Source organism: Episyrphus balteatus (genome assembly GCF_945859705.1).
Source record: "Episyrphus balteatus chromosome X unlocalized genomic scaffold, idEpiBalt1.1 SUPER_X_unloc_1, whole genome shotgun sequence".
In the NCBI taxonomy this organism is placed as follows: domain Eukaryota; kingdom Metazoa; phylum Arthropoda; class Insecta; order Diptera; family Syrphidae; genus Episyrphus; species Episyrphus balteatus.
The window spans coordinates 475,001-485,000 of record NW_026605125.1 but is presented as its reverse complement, the minus strand read 5'-3'; the positions used below and the strand labels follow the sequence as shown (position 1 = coordinate 485,000).

General features: G+C 31.4%; 3 non-coding genes across 3 annotated transcripts in view; all 3 read right to left on the bottom strand.

Annotated features, from left to right (window-relative positions):
• The window catches only part of LOC129920800 (large subunit ribosomal RNA), a 4,149-nt gene extending 2,460 nt beyond the window's left edge, over positions 1 to 1,689 (bottom strand). The window contains exon 1 of the ribosomal RNA XR_008773355.1: positions 1 to 1,689. This exon is cut by the window's left edge and continues 2,460 nt beyond it. This is a non-coding gene — a ribosomal RNA (large subunit ribosomal RNA).
• A 309-nt stretch (positions 1,690 to 1,998) lies between these two features.
• LOC129920850 (5.8S ribosomal RNA) lies at positions 1,999 to 2,177 on the bottom strand. Its single transcript, XR_008773386.1, has one exon. It is a non-coding gene; the product is annotated as a 5.8S ribosomal RNA (ribosomal RNA).
• A 1,318-nt stretch (positions 2,178 to 3,495) lies between these two features.
• On the bottom strand, positions 3,496 to 5,487 carry LOC129920777 (small subunit ribosomal RNA). The gene has a single exon (XR_008773332.1). It is a non-coding gene; the product is annotated as a small subunit ribosomal RNA (ribosomal RNA).
• Positions 5,488 to 10,000: the final 4,513 nt, after the last annotated feature.

Below are 10,000 nucleotides of genomic sequence, written 5' to 3'. Positions count from 1 at the left end.
TCTGTACCAATAGCGGCTCCATGCAGGCTTACGCCAAACACTTCTAAGCACACCATTGTACCCTCCTACTCACTAAAGTTTCAAAATTTAAATTCAATCAGATCGAAAATAAACCATCTACTTTAGCGATAATGTATAGGTATACAACTTAAGCGCCATCCATTTTAAGGGCTAGTTGCTTCTGCAGGTGAGTTGTTACACACTCCTTAGCGGATTCCGACTTCCATGGCCACCGTCCTGCTGTTTTAAGCAACCAACGCCTTTCATGGTATCTGCATGAGTTGTTAATTTTGGCACCTTAACATTATGTTTGGTTCATCCCACAGCGCCAGTTCTGCTTACCAAAAGTGGCCCACTGGGCACAATATATCACAACCAAAACCTTCATATCAAGAAAGGCTAGGTTCTTACCCATTTAAAGTTTGAGAATAGGTTAAGATCGTTTCGACCCTAAGGCCTCTAATCATTCGCTTTACCAGATAAGATTATTTTATATAATTTTTAATTGCACCAGCTATCCTGAGGGAAACTTCGGAGGGAACCAGCTACTAGATGGTTCGATTAGTCTTTCGCCCCTATACTCAATTCTGACAATCGATTTGCACGTCAGAACTGTTTCGGTCTTCCATCAGGGTTTCCCCTGACTTCAACCTGATCAAGTATAGTTCACCATCTTTCGGGTCACAGCATATATGCTCAAGGTACGCTCTAGTTAGAGGCATAAATAATATAAATATCATTATGCATAACTGTATAGAACGCCCCGGGATTGAATAAATAATTCATAACAAATTATAAACTAATCACATTAAATTAAGTTAAGTTAATTATGCCATTGGGTTTTATTAAAAATACCCAATGACTTGCACATATGTTAGACTCCTTGGTCCGTGTTTCAAGACGGGTCCCGAAGGTATCCTGAATCTATCGCATTGTTAATCATAAAAGTGCATACAATATAAATAAACAAATCAATAGATCTATTTACCATTGTAAAATTCCGAAAAATTTAAGCACAATATATAATTATATCTGTCAATGATTTATCAAATCCAAAACATTTATTTTATGTTGAAAATCCGAAGATAAACAATTTGAATAAACTTAAGTAATGGATCTTATGATAAATATTTATTACATTAACAGATTACAATGTCCTTATATGGAAAAATTGCACACTATTGTTAAAATATTTTTTATATATTTTTATATTAGTATTGAATTTTCCATAATGGATATTCAGGTTCATCGGGCTTAACCTCTAAGCAGTTTCACGTACTATTTAACTCTCTATTCAGAGTTCTTTTCAACTTTCCCTCACGGTACTTGTTTACTATCGGTCTCATGGTTATATTTAGTTTTAGATGGAGTTTACCACCCACTTAGTGCTGCACTATCAAGCAACACGACTCTTTGGAAACACCTTCTAGTAATCATTAACGTTATACGGGCCTGGCACCCTCTATGGGTAAATGGCCTCATTTAAGAAGGACTTAAATCGTTAATTTCTCATACTAGATTATAGATGTTCCATACACTGCATCCCATATTTGCCATAAAGACAAAATGGCTTAGTGCTGAACTGATTTCTTTTCGCTCGCCGCTACTAAGAAAATCCTTGTTAGTTTCTTTTCCTTCCCTCATTAATATGCTTAAATTCGGGGAGTTATCTCATATGAGTTGAGGTTGCTTAACACTTTTTATTTGCTTAATAATTTTATATACTCAATTCAAAATATTTTTTATATATCGATCATTTCAGCCATTTTATCAATTCAAGTAGAATGCCTCAATTGCCAAATTATATTATGACAACGATCTGCAATGTTAGAAATTTTTATATACTAACATCCTCTAAAAAATAGATAAAACGAACTTACTGTCGCTCGATATTATTTTGAGGTATATATTATATTTTAATATTATGAATTTTTACAAATCCAATAATATAACATGCGCATTTGATAAATCAAAAGCAGCTTATTTAGCATAGTATCACAACCCTCAACCATATGTAGTCCAAGCAGCACTTCAAAATTAATTAAAGTACATAACAGCATGGACTGCTATATGCGTTCAAAATGTCGATGTTCATGTGTCCTGCAGTTCACACGATGACGCACAGTTTGCTGCGTTCTTCATCGACCCATGAGCCAAGTGATCCACCGCTTAGAGTATTATTATTTTTTTATTTTATATTTAGTCAATTTTTTTTTTTAAGAAATAAAAATTTATTTCTTTTTATATTTTATGTATTTTTTTTATGTTGCGAATGTCCAATTCCAAAGAATCGTTAACTTATAAATTTCTTTTAAAGAAATCTAAGTACAACATTTTTATACATTTTTATTTTTATATATATATATCGTTACAACTTATGCTATGCGTTTTAGCCGGATAGTACCGGGATATTGTCCAAGTACGACACCTTTAGGGGTTAATTCGTCGCAACGTATACACGCCACGCCGAAGGGCGGGTTTTTACACCCAGGAGGATATTACCCCGAAGGGTACGACACCTTTGTTTTTTCGACTTTTGCTATAGCAAGTTTGTTTATGCATATATATATTTTCATAAGCGTCACTATTTCGATGACGATGACAATTGGCTACCATTTAAATATTTTGTTCATATTTTTTTTTGAAAAAAAAAGACCGAATGCATTACTTATAGTAACACACCCAGTCTAATTTGTTTTTGTATTTTGGTTATAACGTCACTATTTAGATGACAACACCATTTGGCTACGATTTAAATATTTTGTTCATATTTTTTTTTGAAAAAAAAAGACTGAATGCATTACATATAGTAACACACCCAGTCTAATTTGTTTTTGTATATTGGCTAAAAACGTCACTATTTAGATGACGACACCATTTGGCTACCATTTAAATATTTTGTTCATATTTTTTTTTGAAAAAAAAAGACTGAATGCATTACTTATAGTAACACACCCAGTCTATTTTGTATTTGTTTTTTTTTTATTATATATATATCGTTACAACTTATGCTATGCGTTTTAGCCGGATAGTACCGGGATATTGTCCAAGTACGACACCTTTAGGGGTTAATTCGTCGCAACGTATACACGCCACGCCGAAGGGCGGGTTTTTACACCCAGGAGGATATTACCCCGAAGGGTACGACACCTTTGTTGTTCGACTTTTGCTATAGCAAGTTTGTTTATTCATATATATATTTTCATAAGCGTCACTATTTCGATGACGATGACAATTGGCTACCGTTTAAATACTTTGTTCTTAATTTTTTTTGAAAAAAAAAGACTGAATGCATTACTTATAGTAACACACCCAGTCTAATTTGTATTTGTATTTTTACTTCTTTTGAAGTATTCTTTTTTGTATTTGTTTATATATTTATTGTATATTTTATACATTTTGTACCATAATTGTACATTTTTATTTTTATATTTTATTTTTCTTTTTTATATATATTAAATATATATAAATTTTATTTTATTGGAAAAATCACGTTAATGATCCTTCCGCAGGTTCACCTACGGAAACCTTGTTACGACTTTTACTTCCTCTAAACCATCAAGTTTGGTCAACTTCTGCGAAACAACCGTAACACGTTAGCGTCACAGTGATCACGTCCGGAGACCTCACTAAATAATTCAATCGGTAGTAGCGACGGGCGGTGTGTACAAAGGGCAGGGACTTAATCAATACGAGTTAATGACTCGCACTTACTAGGAATTCCAAGTTCATGTGAACAGTTTCAGTTCACAATCCCAAGCATGAAAGTGGTTCAGCGGTTTACCCGGACCTCTCGGTCTAGGAAATACACGTTGATACTTTCATTGTAGCGCGCGTGCAGCCCAGGACATCTAAGGGCATTCCAGACCTGTTATTGCTCAATCTCATTATTGCTAGACGCAATTTGTCCATTTAAGAAGCTAGTGTCCTTATAATGGGACAAACAAACAGGTACGACTCCACTAACATAAACACATTCAAACACAATTATATTTTACTATATTCATGAATGAAGGCTATGAAAGCTTCAACATCATAATCCTGAAAGCATCTATTTAATATATTTGAGTCTCGTTCGTTATCGGAATTAACCAGACAAATCACTCCACGAACTAAGAACGGCCAGGCACCACCACCCATAGATTCGAGAAAGAGCTATCAATCTGTCTTACACGCTTATGTTCGGACCTGGTAAGTTTTCCCGTGTTGAGTCAAATTAAGCCGCAGGCTCCACTCCTGGTGGTGCCCTTCCGTCAATTCCTTTAAGTTTCAGCTTTGCAACCATACTTCCCCCGGAGCCCAAAAGCTTTGGTTTCCCGGGAAGCGACTGAGAGAGCCATAGAAGTAGCTACACCCAATTGCTAGCTGGCATCGTTTATGGTTAGAACTAGGGCGGTATCTGATCGCCTTCGAACCTCTAACTTTCGTTCTTGATTAATGAAAACATCTTTGGCAAATGCTTTCGCTTAAGTTAGTCTTACGACGGTCCAAGAATTTCACCTCTCGCGTCGTAATACTAATGCCCCCAATCTGCTTCTATTAATCATTACCTCTTGATCTAAAAACCAATGAAAGTAGATCAGAAGTCTTATTTCATTATTCCATGCACAAAATATTCAGGCATTTGGAGCCTGCTTTAAGCACTCTAATTTGTTCAAAGTAATTGTAACGGCCCACAACAGCACTCGATGAAGAGCACTGAAGCAGGTTTTAATAGGAGGAATACATAATGGGACATAAGTATCATAAATGTATAAGAACTCCACCGATAATACGCTTGCATACATAAGGTAATGTACAATCCACAATTGTAGTTGTACTACCCGTATGAAGCACAAATTCAACTACGAACGTTTTAACCGCAACAACTTTAATATACGCTATTGGAGCTGGAATTACCGCGGCTGCTGGCACCAGACTTGCCCTCCAATTGGTCCTTGTTAAAGGATTTAAAGTGTACTCATTCCAATTACAGGGCCTCGGATATGAGTCCTGTATTGTTATTTTTCGTCACTACCTCCCCGAACTGGGAGTGGGTAATTTACGCGCCTGCTGCCTTCCTTAGATGTGGTAGCCGTTTCTCAGGCTCCCTCTCCGGAATCGAACCCTGATTCCCCGTTACCCGTAGCAACCATGGTAGTCCTAGATACTACCATCAATAGTTGATAGGGCAGACATTTGAAAGATCTGTCGTCGGTACTAGACCATACGATCGGCAAATTATCTAGAGTTCAACCATTATAACGATTTCCGAAGAAATCGCTTGGTTTTAGCCTAATAAAAGCACACGTTCCAAAAGGTCCGTGTTTATATTGCATGTATTAGCTCTAGAATTACCACAGTTATCCAAGTAACTGTTAACGATCTAATAAACCATAACTGATATAATGAGCCTTTTGCGGTTTCACTTTTAATTCGTGTGTACTTAGACATGCATGGCTTAATCTTTGAGACAAGCATATAACTACTGGCAGGATCAACCAGAATAATGTTATAATATTTTATTTTTAATATTATTTGAAATTTTGAAAAATAACATCAATCTCCTCTCAATAATCCAATGATAAAGTTTTTATTTTTTTTTATTTATTTATTTATATTTATACATACTTTTTGTTTTATATCCTCCCTAATAGGGATAATTATTATTTTATTTTTTTTACCAACACAATTTTTATTTGTATATATTTTTTGGTAAATTTATTTTTATTTTTATTTATTTGTATGTATTTTGTATGGGTATTTTGTATTTTTACTTTTATCTGGAAAATGAGGGAAAATGCATTTCACAAAGGTTTCATATAACAACTATTTTTATTTTAACAAAGAGAACTCCTACCGTATGGTGAACTCTGATATTGTTAAATTTTAGTGTAGCACCTTTCACAAATACATATCAATGATTATTTTCAAATTTCTAATATTTTCTTTTACTTCAATATATTGAAGTGTTTTTGGAATATTTTTATAAAATAAACCATTTATTTATGATATAGAATTAATAATTCTTTTTAATAATTTTTCTTTATGAACATTTTTATGTTCAACAAATAATCCCAATTGGAAATTAATATTTATTATTTTTTTTTTCGACATTACTTTACTTAAAGTATTTTTTTTTTGACATCTTCGCCACAAAGCCAGTGTTCTCCGCCACAACGCCGTGGTACCACTTTTGGTGAAAACGAGGTGCGAGTCCCCGCCCAATCATGATACCACATTACCAGTAAGTTAATTCGTTGCAACTTAAAAAGCCACATCGAAAGAGGTTTACATACATGTTTCCTTAACATCAAAATATGCGCCCCCTTTGGTAGTTTGAGTTTTTTTCACAACAAAGTGGAGGTAAATAACATGACCAAACTAATAACTTCATATTTTCCTCTTTTTGGATCGAAAATGCTCGATTCCGTAAAATAGATTTGAAACATACTTGGATACATTCGGTTCGGCGAATTTTCACAAAAAAAGTTGACCCTTTTTTTGGGACTTAGTGCAATTTTTGAAAAATTTTGTATGGGAAAAAGTCAACTTTTTCCAGAAATCCGAAAAAAGGCCCAAAAACGCACTTGGTTGCGGTCGAGTTTTACTAGGGTAGGAAAAACCACTTGTAACCAAGTGTTCGACTTAGAAAAATTTTGGACATAAAATTTTTGGAAAAAAATTTTCTACTTAATAAATCGGAAAAATGGCCCAAAAACGCACTTGGTTGCGGTCGAGTTTTACTAGGGTGGTAAAAGTCAATTTTCAATGTTGAAAATTTTTTTCGACTTTTTTATATAATATATGTTATTCAGAACAACTAAATCGACTGAGTAAATGGCCCAAAAACGCACTTGGTTGCGATCGAGTTTTACTAGGGTGGTAAAACTCAATTTTCAATGTTGAAAATTTTTTTCGACTTAGAAAAATTTTGGACATAAAATTTTTGGAAAAAAATAAATCGGAAAAATGGCCCAAAAATGCACTTGATTGCGGTCGAGTTTTACTAGGTTGGTAAAAGTCAATTTTGAATGTTGAAAATTTTTTTGGACTTTTTATATTTTTTATTTTTTTATATTTTTGTTGATATAAATTTTGAATTGAATTTGATGTTGAAAAGTTTGTTAATAAAATAGACTTGAGTGAAGTTTTTTCATGGATTTTCCATGTCCCGAATGTATGGAAGTGTGTTTTTTTTCTACTTCAATAATATCACTGATTCAGAGTATCACGAAAAATAATTTAAAAAACCTACTATCTATCAAAATGTGGTTGAACTTTTTTTACAGACATTTTAAAGTCTCCGAATGGAAGTAAGGACTTGAAAAATAATATTTTTTGTAGACTTATTTTGGATGTAAATTTTTTGCAAGTCTTTGGAATTATTTTTTGTAAATTTTTTCTAAGTCTTTTTCCACTTAGAATATTTCTTTTTATTTTGTTTTTCTAAGTTATAATATTTTATTTTTAATATTATTTGAAATTTTGAAAAATAACATCAATCTCCTCTCAATAATCCAATGATAAAGTTTTTATTTTTTTTTATTTATTTATTTATATTTATACATACTTTTTGTTTTATATCCTCCCTAATAGGGATAATTATTATTTTATTTTTTTTACCAACACAATTTTTATTTGTATATATTTTTTGGTAAATTTATTTTTATTTTTATTTATTTGTATGTATTTTGTATGGGTATTTTGTATTTTTACTTTTATCTGGAAAATGAGGGAAAATGCATTTCACAAAGGTTTCATATAACAACTATTTTTATTTTAACAAAGAGAACTCCTACCGTATGGTGAACTCTGATATTGTTAAATTTTAGTGTAGCACCTTTCACAAATACATATCAATGATTATTTTCAAATTTCTAATATTTTCTTTTACTTCAATATATTGAAGTGTTTTTGGAATATTTTTATAAAATAAACCATTTATTTATGATATAGAATTAATAATTCTTTTTAATAATTTTTCTTTATGAACATTTTTATGTTCAACAAATAATCCCAATTGGAAATTAATATTTATTATTTTTTTTTCGACATTACTTTACTTAAAGTATTTTTTTTTGACATCTTTGCCACAAAGCCAGTGTTCTTAGCCACAACGCCGTGGTACCACTTTTGGTGAAAACGAGGTGCGAGTCCCCGCCCAATCATGATACCACATTACCAGTAAGTTAATTCGTTGCAACTTAAAAAGCCACATCGAAAGAGGTTTACATACATGTTTCCTTAACATCAAAATATGCGCCCCCTTTGGTAGTTTGAGTTTTTTTCACAACAAAGTGGAGGTAAATAACATGACCAAACTAATAACTTCATATTTTCCTCTTTTTGGATCGAAAATGCTCGATTCCGTAAAATAGATTTGAAACATACTTGGATACATTCGGTTCGGCGAATTTTCACAAAAAAAGTTGACCCTTTTTTTGGGACTTAGTGCAATTTTTGAAAATTTTTGTATGGGAAAAAGTCAACTTTTTCCAGAAATCCGAAAAAAGGCCCAAAAACGCACTTGGTTGCGGTCGAGTTTTACTAGGGTAGGAAAAACCACTTGCAACCAAGTGTTCGACTTAGAAAAATTTTGGACATAAAATTTTTGGAAAAAAATTTTCTACTTAATAAATCGGAAAAATGGCCCAAAAACGCACTTGGTTGCGGTCGAGTTTTACTAGGGTGGTAAAAGTCAATTTTCAATGTTGAAAATTTTTTTCGACTTTTTTATATAATATATGTTATTCAGAACAACTAAATCGACTGAGTAAATGGCCCAAAAACGCACTTGGTTGCGATCGAGTTTTACTAGGGTGGTAAAACTCAATTTTCAATGTTGAAAATTTTTTTCGACTTAGAAAAATTTTGGACATAAAATTTTTGGAAAAAAATAAATCGGAAAAATGGCCCAAAAATGCACTTGATTGCGGTCGAGTTTTACTAGGTTGGTAAAAGTCAATTTTGAATGTTGAAAATTTTTTTGGACTTTTTATATTTTTTATTTTTTTATATTTTTGTTGATATAAATTTTGAATTGAATTTGATGTTGAAAAGTTTGTTAATAAAATAGACTTGAGTGAAGTTTTTTCATGGATTTTCCATGTCCCGAATGTATGGAAGTGTGTTTTTTTTCTACTTCAATAATATCACTGATTCAGAGTATCACGAAAAATAATTTAAAAAACCTACTATCTATCAAAATGTGGTTGAACTTTTTTTACAGACATTTTAAAGTCTCCGAATGGAAGTAAGGACTTGAAAAATAATATTTTTTGTAGACTTATTTTGGATGTAAATTTTTTGCAAGTCTTTGGAATTATTTTTTGTAAATTTTTTCTAAGTCTTTTTCCACTTAGAATATTTCTTTTTATTTTGTTTTTCTAAGTTATAATATTTTATTTTTAATATTATTTGAAATTTTGAAAAATAACATCAATCTCCTCTCAATAATCCAATGATAAAGTTTTTATTTTTTTTTATTTATTTATTTATATTTATACATACTTTTTGTTTTATATCCTCCCTAATAGGGATAATTATTATTTTATTTTTTTTACCAACACAATTTTTATTTGTATATATTTTTTGGTAAATTTATTTTTATTTTTATTTATTTGTATGTATTTTGTATGGGTATTTTGTATTTTTACTTTTATCTGGAAAATGAGGGAAAATGCATTTCACAAAGGTTTCATATAACAACTATTTTTATTTTAACAAAGAGAACTCCTACCGTATGGTGAACTCTGATATTGTTAAATTTTAGTGTAGCACCTTTCACAAATACATATCAATGATTATTTTCAAATTTCTAATATTTTCTTTTACTTCAATATATTGAAGTGTTTTTGGAATATTTTTATAAAATAAACCATTTATTTATGATATAGAATTAATAATTCTTTTTAATAATTTTTCTTTATGAACATTTTTATGTTCAACAAATAATCCCAATTGGAAATTAATATTTATTATTTTTTTTTCGACATTACTTTACTTAAAGTATTTTTTT